The 14,095-nt window shown below is 42.9% G+C and overlaps 1 long non-coding RNA gene across 1 annotated transcript; it reads left to right on the top strand.

The window, feature by feature from the left end:
* The first annotated feature begins 4,652 nt into the window (after nucleotides 1-4,652).
* LOC118646445 lies at nucleotides 4,653-11,089 on the top strand. Its single transcript, XR_004964024.1, has 2 exons — nucleotides 4,653-4,862; nucleotides 10,808-11,089. It is a non-coding gene; the product is annotated as an uncharacterized LOC118646445 (long non-coding RNA).
* Nucleotides 11,090-14,095: the final 3,006 nt, after the last annotated feature.

Genomic DNA, 14,095 nt, shown 5'->3' with positions numbered 1-14,095 from the left:
TATTACTGTTGAAATTCTTTAGGTAAATTTTGTGTTAATTTATTGTGTTATGTCGCGGAGATAAGCGACGAATGTATACTCGGAGTGGATTTTCTCTCTGAGGCGGGAATTCTTCGACGGTCTGTTTGAAAGCGCCCTCGGTTTAACGGGCAGCGAGGCGGAGAAGCGCGGGCAAATTTGTTCTCGGATTGAGGAATGCCCTGCTCGGCTCTCCGATCCTCTTTTGCGGATTTTTGAAGAAAGTTCTCAAGAACTTGAATTTTCTCAAAAACAAATGTTTTCGAATTTCTTGTCTGAATTTTCTTGTGTATTTTCTGAAAAGATTATTGCTGGTAATTGTAATGTTTTGTCGCATAACATAAAATTGTGTGATTCTCGCCCTATTTAAGCAGTACCTCGACGAGATTCCCCTTCATTTAACGCGAAAGTGAATAAAATTTTGGAAGATATAAAAGCCCATAAAGTAATAGAGGAATCAAATAGTCCTTGAGTTTCTCCAGCAGTTATGGTCAAAAAGAAGGACGGTACGATAAGGTTTGGTGTCGACTTCCAGAATTAAATGCTGTGACCATAAAGATTCTTTTCCGCTTCCAAGAATTGATAACATTTTGGATTGTTTAACGGGGAATCGTGGTTCTGTACATGGATCTTAAAAGTGGATATTGGCAGGTAAGCCTAGACCCTAAGGATCGTGAAAGACTGCTTTTCTATCGGAAATGGTCTGTGGCAATTCACAGTTATGCCTTTTGGTCTTGTAACGCCCCTGCTACATTTGAACGCTTGATGGAAATTATTGAAGGATTATTTCAAAGAAGTGCTTTGTTTATCTTGATGATGTAATTGTTTTCGGGAAAAATTTTAAAGAATGATTGCTCAATTTGAAAGAAGTTTTTATTCAGTTGAAAAGAGCTAATTTAAAGTTTAATCCTAGTAAATGTAGTTTCCTTAAAAGGAAGTTAAATTTTAGGTCATGTTATTTCAGCAGAGGGGGTTGCAACTGACCCTGAAAAGTTTCTTCGGTTAAAGATTGGCCTCTTCCGAAAAATCGGAAGCAGGTACGAAGTTTTTCTTGGATTTTGCTCGTATTATAGAAAATTTGAAAAAATTTTGCTGTTTTAGCAAAGCCTTTGTATAATTTAACAGAGGAAAACGTTAATTCTTTGGTCCTCTGAATGCCAACAGGCTTTTGAGAATTAAAACGTTTATTAACAGTCCCTCCGGTTTTGTCTTTTCCTTTTCCTTCGGGGAAGGACAATTATTTTAGATACCGATGCCTCGATCATGGCATCGGGCTCTGTTCTTTCTCAGTTGCAGGAGAAGAGGAAAAAGTCATCGCTTACTACAGTCGGATTTTCAGTAAGACGGAGCGGAATTATTGCGTTACCCGTCGTGAACTTCTTGCTGTCGTGGATTCAGTAAAGTCTTTCCATCACTATCTTTATGGACGAAAGTTTTTAGTGAGGACCGACCATGTTTCTCTCGTTGGCTGATGTCCTTCGGAATTTTGAAGGACAGCTAGCAAGATGGGTAGAACGCCTCAGCAGTACGATTTTGATATCTTTATCGGAGCGGAAAGGTGCACAAAAACGCCGATGGACTCTCGAGACGACCATGTTTGGAGACTTATGTCGATACTGCATAAAGGTGGAATTAAATGAGGAATCTTCAAAGGAAGAGATTTTGGGACGTTTAATCTTTTCAAATAAGGAACTTCAGGAATGGCGTTCAGAGCAGCTTCAGGATTCTGTTGTTTCTATGATAATTCATGCTAGGAGGCTGAGACGCCTAATTGGCAAGAAGTTGCTTCAGGCGAACCTTCCTTGAAGATTTATTGGTCTTATTGGGATTCATTGTTTTTGATTGACGGAGTTCTTCATAAGAAATGGATTTCCCGAACTTGCGGAGAGATATTTTCAAATTGTGTGTGCCACGGCATAAAGTTCAGGAAATTCTTGAAGAAGCCCATGATTCACCTTCAGGGGGACATTTCGGTGTCAATAAGACCCTTCAGACAATACGAAAGCATTTTTATTGGGCTAACCAGCCCATAAAAGGACGTGGAGAGATGGTGTGCCTCTTGTAGGTATGCGTTGCTAGAAAAGGGCCCATTGGGAAGGGAAAGTCTCCCTTGGAAATTTACAATGTTGGCGCACCTTTCGAGAGGATACAAGTCGATATTCTGGGTCCTCTGCCGGTTTCTTCTTCAGGAAATAAGTATCTCCTAGTGGTAGTGGATTGTTTTACTAAATGGCCAGAAGCTATTCCCTTAAAGAATAAAAGAGCTAGTACCATTGCAAGATCACTTGTGGATCAAGTATTTTCTCGACACGGAATTCCTTGGAGCTTCACACGGATCAGGAAGGAATTTTGAATGTAGTCTTTTCAAGGAGATGTCTTTGCTTCTAGGGATGGAAGAAGACGCGTACGACTCCTCTTCATCCACAGTCTGATGGACAAGTCGAGCGTCAACATCGCACAATTCTTGATTATTTGGCGAAATTCATTTCTGAAAACCAGAAGGATTGGGATCGTTGGATTTCACTTTATCTTTTGGCTTTTCGTTCGTCAAAGCAGGAAGCAACTGGAGCTTCTCTGCGGAAATGTATTTGGGACAAGATTTACGTTTGCCTCTAGATCTTCTTAGAGCAACCCTCCTTCTTCCAAGAAAGAAGAGGGACTGATTTCATTTTCAGATTGAGGCAGAGATTAGATTTGATGCATCGTTTCGCTCGAGAGCGTCTTTCAATTAGCTCCAAAAATGCTAAGTTTTGGTATGACCAACGGACTAGACAAGTAAATTTCGAACCAGGGCAGAAAGTATGGTTCTTCGATCCTCGACGGTTCCCTGGAAGAGCTCCTAAGTTGCAGAGTTCTTGGAACGGTCCGTGGAAGATAGTCAACAAATTGAATGATGTATTGTATTGTATTCGGAGATTCATAGAAATAAAGTCGTTCATGCAAACCGTTTGGCTCCTTTCATGGAGAGGGAGTGAAGCCGATGTGTTTAAATCGAACCGATACGAATCCGAGCCCGAATACGAAATAGGGGGTTTATTCTGTTAACACTGTTTTGAAGTCAATTTTAGTTCATGTTTTGTGTTTTTTGTTCTGTTTGTTTCTTGTGTGTTTCAGTTGCTCTTCGGAGAGCAGTTTCTTTTAGAAGAAGGGGGACGAAGAGGGATCTCTTTCGGAAGGAGGTCGCTACTTGTAGGGAAGAAGACTGCCTCATCCACGGTTTTTGACCGTGTTTTCCCGTGGAACTTAGGGCAAATGCCGAGACAGAGGACGGGGAGCTTTTTAAAGCGTTGGGTCCACGGAGATAAATTCCCCCCCCGATCCTGAAAAGAGAAGAAAGAAGTGCACAAGATCCGACGTCGAGGACAGTATCGCAAGGGGTGGAGCACGGGGACGCGGGAGGATTCGGGAGATCCTGCGTGAGAGCTGGATGAGCTCGGCGTGAGAGGATGCCCGTGGTAGTCCTTGCAGGGGACGAAAAAATTCGGTGGACGTGGCTCGGGAACCCGTTGCAGCAGCTCGGGAAGAGCAGGAAATCGTCCGGGAACCGAGGGAGTCTTCTGCGGAGAGCGCTAAAACTGTTTCCCTGATTGTCGGGACGACAATCTAGAAGAAGGGGGGCAGTGTTGCGTGCGTCGCCCGGTATACTCCGCGACCGCGACTCAGCTGTTCGAAGACGGATCAATACTATTGATTTCCTGGACCGAGCGTTGTCAGCTGACGAGCGCTTGACGACGCGTGTAAACAACGAGTTGAATCTCGGTCTCGAGCCTTGTCGGACGCGTGAATAAAGCTGCTTGGTTTTACATTATAAAAGTGTCTTTCATTTCCGCGGCGCGCACGCTACAATACAAAGCGCATATGAGCACGGATAGCTTATATACGGAAATCTTTATAATTAATTCTCAAAAAGATATTTCGTAACATAACTGTAATATACGTGGTTGAATTTAGAAAAAAGAAATCCTTTATATAGCAAAAAATTTTTTTATTTAAAAAAAAATAATGGTAGGAGGTGTTTTGTTAAACAAAAAATTAAAAAAATTTTTTTTTCTTTACAAATTTAAAATACTCTTGAAACCGTACTTTTATTAAAAAAATTTTTTTCTATCTTTTATACTTCCGATGATATTCGCTCCGAAAGAAAAATTGTTTTTTTTTCAAAGGGGTGTTTCACCCTCTAAACATGAAACTCCGCTCATAAAAAAAATACGTGTCTCTTAGATTTGTGTGTTTGACAACATATTTCAAGGAAAATCAAATTGGCGTCGGACACTTGTGATACTTCCCTTGTTAGTCAACGCATCTCGAGCGAGCGAATATACACAGTGCGCTATCTCAGAGCCGCGCGCCGTATCTTATCACCTCTGAGTAAAACGACACGGCACCTTCGCCGATCGCAAGTGTAAGAACTCCCTTGTACTACAGAGAATAAACACTTCTTTCGTTAATTCTAATAACAAGTGTGTTGGTCACTCGAGGACCCTGCCACGAAACCTCCTTTCGCGAGTTCTTATTCCTAAGGCAGCAACAAACCCAATAAGATTATTTGTGCACCGCAAGGTCGGCAAAATTATTTTGTTGCACCGCAAGGTACAACAAAATTGGTGACAGCGGTGGGATACGACTGCGGAAGGAGCATTTACGAAGTCAACTACAATCAAAGGCCAAGGGACTTACGTCACGAGCCGAGAGCAGCTGGACATCAAGGATCAGCTGAACGAACGAGCCCATTGAGCGGAACTCAGCCACGGCCCAACACCTAACGCAGCGTTATCAGCGACACCGGAGCACCGACCTACCACACTACACACAGCTGACGGCATGGAGCGAAGCGCAGCGTTATTGTAAGTCGAAACACAATTCTGTAAAAACTTATACGAAGACAAAGCGATAAGCCCTAATAGCGTAACGTGCTGATCCCCTGGTAATCGAAAAAGCGGTTATTGTAAACGTAACTAATAGGCGTGAATGTCGGAAAATAACGATGCCACTATAGCAAACGACTCGTGGTTACATAGCGAGCAAGCCACCCGAGCTATTCAGTATTGCGCACAAGACTTCATAGAAGCACGCGATAGAATCCGTAGGAAACTAGCCCGTACGATAACGAGCTACCTAAAAACGTCTTTCGCGAACGAGAATTCCCATTCGCAAACCTCGACGCGAGTTTATTTCACTATAACGAACCCAACGCGACACAACAACACACCGTGTAGAACGACGGACGAGACCGTACGAGATCCGCAACCCCTAGCCGCGTTTTCATCACGAGTCGAATTTCACTCACTCATTCCTACGCGTCCGACATTTTCGACCCAGCGGAATTTTTCCAAACAAACGCTATGAATAACGACGAGCAAACAGAAATTCAACAGTTCATCGCCGATGCAGAACAAGAGATACAGAACTTGCACGAGAATTCAGCACAATGCCCAAGAACCGCACGCACAATTGTTACGCAAAGAGAAAACGTGCAGGAAATAAGGGAAGCCCTACGCGCAATGATGCACAAAGTCAGAAGACTGACCGCCGAATCGACGAGGTGCGAAAGACGAATTCGCGAACGCCGGCAAAAACCACCGCTTTCGAATACCCAGACGACGACGTGCGCCGACAGAGAGGCCGCGGAGTTTTGGTCGTTAAAAGTAGTTCGGCGGCATGATACCCGAGTTCGATGGCAACGCAAATAAATTGCAAGAATTTCTGAATGCAATGATCTACGCGATCAAAAATATAGACCCGTCGGACGAAGTATCTTTATTAGCAGCAATATTATGCACTAAATTAAAAGGACACGCCATTTTAGACTTCCAGACGCAAAAGATAAGCAATTTCGTACAATTAAAAACGGAACTGGAAGCATGTTATGCAAGCAAACGAAGCACGACGCATTTGCAGCTCGATTTTAATAACCTGAAGCAAAGGTCTGGGGAAAGCGCTCGAGCTTACGGACTACATACAGATAAGTATATACGCTCACGATAGACTTGTACGAGTCAATGATCGAAGGCCGACAACAATACACGGCAGAGCATAAGCGCATCATTCTAAAAATGCTGCAGCAGCAAGCATTAGAAAACTATCAAATAGACTACGCGAGGATACAAGGGCGGTAGTCCAATCGCGCGGACACGCTACGCTGCAGAACGCGATAGCAGCCGCAAGCGCAGAAGAAAGAATCAAGGGTCCCGCCGTGAGTAATACGAGACGGAAACCCGACTCGCCGAGACACGACGACAAGTCAAATGCCCGTTGCCGAAATTGCGGCAAATATGGCCACTATAGAAAGGATTGCCGGAATAACAGGAGCAGTAACCGATACGCCCTGCCACAACCCGACAAATGCATAAATGCAATAGACAAACATTGCAAACATTGCAAAAAGCGCGGACATACTCGCAACGAGGTGTTGGGATCTCCACGGACGGCCTAAGGCAAAGACAACGAACGCGCAAAGAAAGACGCAAAGCGCAGAGACAACGGGAGCGAAGAAGAAAGCGATAACGCAGAAAAGAACTCCGATTCCCAACATAGTAGCGAGGAAGAAAAAGAGACGAGCGATAGCAGAGTACGCGCGCTCGAGCGTATCATGTGACGCACGTAAGACGAGACACGATGCGATGGTCTTGACCTAATTACGCTCCCAATCAAAGAAACGCGCGCTGGCGAACTCGACATGTTGTTCATTTCAGGCGCAAAGCTCTTTTTAATAAAGGTAAAAAACTTAAAAGGAAAACGAGAATCTATCCCGAAAAAGTAGCACTGGTAGGAATAACTGGCCACCAAGTGCATACTATCGGAAAGATGCAAGCCACTATTAAGGTAGGCAAGCGAGAAATTAAACACGCCATTTATGTGATAAAGTACGATTTCCTTATGGAATACGAGGGAATAATCAGCCTCGATTTCCTGCGCAAACAGCATGTATCATGCGATTATGGAAATAACGGTGACCATAGAAGACGTCACCCTGCAACTTAAAGCGTATCACAAAATTGTTTTGAAAACCGCGCAGTGAAACCATTGTTTGTGCAGTAACAAACAGAAACAAAATCGGAGTAATCCGAGCCAAAGAAACTTTGCCAGGCATTCATATTGGAAGATGCATGGTAGAGCCAAAAAACTACATGTGCCCAATAAGCATAATTAACACCACGAATAAACAGTAGAAATAGAAATCACCACACCGATCGTTACCTTGGAAGATATCAAAGAAGATAACATGCAACAAGTCTATGTCGTGACATCCGAAACGGACTGCAAAACAAGCTTCCCCGCGGAGAACGCATTACGCACACGGCATCTCAATCCAAAGGAACGACAGGCACTCAACAGGATATGCAACGAATCCAGGATATATTCCATTTGAATGGAGAACCTCTAACGTGCACTTCAACAGTGAAACACGAGATCAGCACGCGAGCCGATGCCGCGCCGGTGATGCGATACGATGCGACCGTATCGCCTCTCGCCAAACATAAGGAGGAAGTGAATACACAAATAAAGGAAATACTGAAAAATGGCATTATCCGCACTAGTACGAGCCAGTGGAACGTACCCTTACTAGTTGTGCCGAAAAAAGCTGACTCGACTGGAAAACCACGACTCCGAATAGTAATCGATTTTCGGAAATTGAATGATCTGACAATTGGCGATTCATTTCCACTGCCAAATATCGATGAAATATTGGACCAATTAGGAAACGCCAAATATTCACGACGTTAGACCTAGCGTCAGGGTATCACTAGATACTCATAGCCGAGCAAGATAAGCCGAAAACAGCATTCTCGACATCGTATGAACACTACGAGTACAATCGGATGCCGTTCGGACTTAAAAACGCGCCAGCCACATTCCAGAGACTAATGAATTCAGTGCTTACTGGAATGCAAGGACTTAGATGCCTCGTATATTTAGATGACATTGTAATATACAGCTCAAGTCTACAGGAGCATAACAAGCGCTTAAAAGAAGTGCTACTACGCCTACGGGAAACTAATCTAAAGTTACAACCCGATAAGTGTGAGTTCCTACGAAAAGAGGTAAATTACCTAGGCCATATTATTTCTGAGACGGGATAGCACCCGATCCCTGAAAATTACAGACAATAAAAGATTTTCCGGAACTACGCAAGGTCAAGGACATTCAATCCTTCATCGGACTTGCTGGTTACTACCGAAAATTTAACAGTGACTTTCCAAATTACTTAACCCATGACGAAGCTAACTAAGAAAACCGAAAGTTTGTCTGGACTACCGAACAGCAGATAGCGTTCAGTACATTAAAAGAAAAGCTGATGACGGCACCCGTGTTTACAATATTCGGATTTCACAACAGAATTCAACGTGTCCACAGATGCTTCCGACTATGCAATCAGAGCAGTCCTGTCACAGGGACCGGTAGGTAGCGACTGTCCTATTGCTTACGCAAGCCGAGTATTAAATCGCGCGGAGCAAAATTATAGCACTACCGAAAAGGAGTTGCTAGCCATTGTATGGGCTGTCAAACATTTCCGCCCATATGTATACGGCGTAAAATTCAAATAGTGACGGACCATAAGCCACTCACATGGTTATTTAGTGTAAATGACCCCGATCACGACTGATTCGATGGCGACTAAATTAGAAGAGTATGATTATGAAATCATACACAAAGCAGATCGAGCAAACACGAACGCGCTGAGTCGAAACGTGAAGCGGGAGGCTCACGTTACGGAAGACTTTGATAAGATCCTCGCGCTCAAAGAGGACAGTGTACACACACAATTAAGCACGCCGATAAAAAATAACGAAAGTATACTGAAGAAGAAAAGAAACAAATTTTATACGAGTATCACGATGCCTCCACAGGAGGACATCAAGGAATCGAGCGAACAATAAAGAGGAATACGCCTGAAAACACAATTGGCATGGATTAACAGCCGACGTAGAGAGATACGTAAAGAAATGCGAACTCTGCAAGAAGAACAAACTCTCTCGCAGAATTAAAGCACCGCTAGTTATCACCGATACACCAAGCCGACTATTTGAAAAATGCGCGCTGGATTTCGTAGGACCGTTAACCTTAACAAAAAACGAAAATCGGTACCTGCTGACATTTCAGGACCACCTAACGAAATTTAGTAAGGCTATGCCCCTTCCTAACCAAGAAGCGAATACCGTAAAGTAAGGCATTCGTGACGAAAATCGTTCTAGAATATGGAATTCCAGAATGTATATTAACAGATCAAGGAACTAATTTTATGAGCGAAGTATTTAAGAATACTTGCAGACTGCTCAAAATAAAGAAGATACAGACGACAGCTTATCATCCTGAGAGCAATGGCATATTAGAAGATCGCATCGAACCTTAGTAGAGTATCTAAGGCATTTTATTAATAAGGATCAAACGGACTGGGACGAGTGGATTCCGTACGCTAACTACACTTATAATACCACATCGCAACGGGAGCGTCCCAGATGCGCACAGTAATAAACGGACACAGTAACAAACGGACACAGACCAAACGGACACAGTAATAAACGGACACAGTAACAAACGGACACAGTAACAAACGGACACAGACCAAACGGACACAGTAATAAACGGACACAGACCAAACGGACACAGTAACAAACGAACACAGTAACAAACGGACACAGTAACAAACGGACACAGACCAAATGCGCACAGAGCGAAACGGACACAGACCAAATGCGCACACTGCACGTGCGCACGGACCAAATGCAATCTATGTACATTGCAAGCAGAGTAAAGTCCACATAGGTTAGCGACTTGGACGGGGTGGGTGCGGGAGGGGGGCCAAAGGCCCCACTTGCACCCCCCGTGTGTGTGTGTGTGTGTGTGTGTGTGTGTGCGTGCAAAGCATTCACTGCATCACATGGGTTTGCGACTTTCCGTGTATGCATTTGGTCCGTGCGCATGTGCAGTGTGCGCATTTGGTCTGTGTCCGTTTCGCACTGTGTCCGTTTCGCTCTGTGCGCATTTGGTCTGTGTCCGTTTCGTACTGTGTCCGTTTCGCTCTGTGCGCATTTAGTCTGTGTCCGTTTGTTACTGTGTCCGTTTCGCACTGTGTCCGTTTGTTACTGTGTCCGTTTCGCACTGTGTCCGTTTATTACTGTGTCCGTTTGGTTTGTGTCCGTGTGTTACTGTGTCCGTTTCACTCAGCTTGCTGTGTCCGTTTATTACTGTGCGCATCTGGGACTCACTCCATCGCAACAGGGTATACCTCCTTCGAATTAATTTACGGCCATCCTCCCGAGTTACCGACAACGCTAGCCAAGCCGCCGAAAAGAACATATAGCTACGATGACTATGCGCCTGAGCTACGGGAGAGACTACGTGCCACTAATAGCATCGCCAAAGATAACATAAGGGACGAAAAACAAAAGTTGAAGAACTATTACGACCGATCCGTAAAGGAAACCAATTATAAAATCGGCGATAAAGTCCTACTCTTTGACGAAACACTTCGCCGAGGACATTTTAAGAAATTGGACGCACAATGGACCGGACCCTATACTATTACCGAAAAGCATTCGCACGTCAATTACACGGTAAAAAAGGGAAGACGGACAATTCGCGTTCACGTAAATCGCCTCAAACCCTTTATTAAACAGTAATAACAAAAAGAAAATATAATAATAATAAATAAAATTAAACTCACCAGATTGAAAAACCATCAACCGGAGTAATCCATCACGCACAATTAAAGAAGGGCATAACGTCGACAAGATAAAATAATACTGATTAATAAGATGCGAGGTAGTAATGATAAACCACTTTGCAGGGGACTTCTCACATGTATCTACCTGGCGACAACAGCTCAAGGAAGCGACACGCCGTAGTGGAAAGTGGAAAAATTCACCCATCATCCGGGGATATACTATGAAAAAATAGGAAGACTTCGACAAATAGAATCGCAATGGAAATTAATAATTAAAATAAACACTGCGTCTTTATCAAGAAGACTGACGCAAATTGAAAAATATGTAAAAAAAAACAGACAATTTATGTAGAATCGTAGCGGTAATGAATAAAGCCATATGCGACAACTTCAACGCCACCATAACAAAAGAATACTAAAGGAAAAAACCGACTGATCCTCCGTATAACTGATACATATAAGACGCCGACAGTACAAAAACGAGGACTAATCGACGAAGTAGGCTCAATAGCCAAATCGCTACTCGGTACCATGGATGCCGACGACAAAAAAGTAATTGACGAGCAACTCGCAATGCTACACGACGCACAATCAACAAAGCACGTAGTACAAAATCAACTAAAAATAATGCAGGCGACTATAGCACACATCGACGAGACTGAAAAGACGGTACAACATAACGAATACCTCCTCGCGAACGCGACCAAAAACTTAAAGCTAGAATTACTAGAAAGCGAACGCGCAAACAACATACAATTGAATTTTATAATTAACAACACCGTACTATCAGATTTAACTCGCAATGCGGAAGACATTTTAGATTACGTCACATTATTAAAAAAGGGTATGATGCACCCTAGACTAACGCCTATAGACCACATAATACAATTGCTTAAAGACGCGAACTCCCAACTCCCGGAAGGACTCTATTTTCCGTTTAGAGCGAACCAAGAGGAATGGTCAACCATTGAAAAATTTGCAATTGTAAGCGCGTACTGCGATAGCACAAATGTATACACGACTTTGCGTTTTTCATTAATATCAGCGTCTAAATACGGAATATTAAATGTAATTGTACTACCTGTGCTAGAGCGAAACAACACATTTTCAATAATAAATATCAGTTATCCTACCATAGCAATAGACGGGGATCAGCATTCGTATATAACTTTGTCGCGTATCGATCTACAAAATTGTATAAAAATAAATAAAGATTACCTATGCGAGCGAAACTATCCTGCAAATAGGATTAATCCGCACTCCGTGTGCGAAGTCAAAATATTTCTAGAAACCGATAGGTATCACGAAAATTGTAATATTAAAAACATAGCATCTAACTATAGTTTTTGGATAGCATTAAGCGACTCGCACTCATGGCTATATTCCGTACAGGAAAAACAAACTATAACATTATACTGTAAAGACCACGGTCAGATAAAGGAAGTTATTGAAAAAACGGGTAAAATAACATTGAAGAGTAACTGCAAATTAATGACGGAAGACACAATAATAAAGTCACCTAAATTGTCACACGATACGGAAATAGAAACGTATCTACCGCAGTACAGTATTTCAATACTAGGGAACAAAACAAAACTAAGCACAGATTCAGTGCAACCAATAAAATTAAAAAACATTGTCATACATTCCTCAAAATTAGAGGACTTAAACAAAAAAATTATTGAAATGGACAAAAATTAAATAAAGAATCAAATTCAATTTTTCAGTCACCGAATTTTATCTATCCAACGGCTACCAGCGGAACAATTATTGTAATAATACTATTGTAATAATACAGTAATAATAATCGTTATTGTAATAAAAAAGAAAAAACGAAATAGCCCTGAGAAGCAAGTCACATTAGATATAGATGCGGAATATACAATTCCCAGATCTATTTTAAAGCGTAGCAATAGCACGCGGTTTTAATTGCGATAGACAAAAACTCCGTACCTCCGTTTTTGTTTTCCAACGGGGGAGGGATGGTGTGAGCGAAGCACTCGCAACCAATGAAATAATAAGATAAAATATAGAATATAAAATATTAAAATTAAACTAAGAAAAGATATTATATAACTCGCCGAGGAAGGCTCGCTATCACGAGGTGTCAAGTGACATATGCCTTGTGCGCTGCCGGCCGGTCATCGCACTGGTCAACGCACCAGCCACCTTAAGGAATTAGCGAAGCCAGCTTAGCAACATTCATGCCACCGGAAATGCATACTTGCGTTTTGGCAATTGTTGCTAAGCTCGCGAATATTTCCCGCGCGCCGAAAGCGCGTAGGAATGACCATATATGGTCATGCGGAGGGCCCGTTGTCCCACTATTATATCAAATCCGCGGCACTATTTAAGCCGCTGCCGAACATCGGGCCGCGGGATCTGACATTAGATAATCAAACCGATACGTACGGACCGCACGATTAGAATACGAAAGAGTTTGGGACTTAGCCGCGGCAGACCTCAAGCGAAGAAAGATACGACGCGCTATCTTTGAGTCATGCGCCGTATCTAATCAACTCAGTGTAACACGACGCGGCACCTTCGCCGACCGCAACTATTGTGTATCGCAAGAAAAATAAACCGTTTATTAAATTAACATAAAATCAATGAGTCAGTGATTTGTGGACCCTGCCAACAAAAGCCGCCTTTCCGCGAGTTCCTACTCCTTGGGCAGCAACGAATCCATAAAGATCTTTTGTCGCACCGCAAGGTACGGCAAAAATTATTTGTTATACCGCAAGGTATAACATTATAAACGCGACTAATAACATTGTGTTAAAGAAACGTTTCGACTATACTTAGTCCTCTTCAGTCATAATACTGTTACGCGCGCGCTCGTGGAAATAAAAAAACACTCTTTTAACTCAAAAAACGAACAGTTTTATTCTCCAAAGAATAGTCAGTTCAAGCGCGAGACCGAGATTCAAACACTCTTTTAACTCAAAAAACGAACAGTTTTATTCTCCAAAGAATAGTCAGTTCAAGCGCGAGACCGAGATTCAACTCATAGTTTTAATCTGCGTTGTCAAGCCGACGACAGTTGACAACGCTCCTCTTGGAAAAAATCAATATATCGATCGGTCAGAACAACTAACCGATCAAACAGGTAGGGGCGTAACACTGCCCCCTTCTTCTTCACAAGTTGTCGTCCCGACAACTAGGTATCGAAGAAAACTTCTAGCTGCGATGCTCCAGGAGCCACGATCTTGTTCTACCTCAGGTTGCTACCTGAGTTACCGAACCCATCGTTTTTGGTTCCAACATCCAGCTTCATGGTAAAATCTTCAAGCTCGCGATGTTTCAGAAGCCACGACCTTGTTCTACTTCAGGCTGCTGCCTGAGTTACCGAACCCGTCGTTCCAGGCCCCAACATCCGACTTTCTTCCGCAAAGATCCTCTCGGGATCCT

Source organism: Monomorium pharaonis, chromosome 7, assembly GCF_013373865.1.
Source record: "Monomorium pharaonis isolate MP-MQ-018 chromosome 7, ASM1337386v2, whole genome shotgun sequence".
NCBI lineage: Eukaryota > Metazoa > Arthropoda > Insecta > Hymenoptera > Formicidae > Monomorium > Monomorium pharaonis.
Note: the sequence above shows the minus strand (reverse complement) of the source record. Positions and strands in the feature narration are given on the sequence as shown.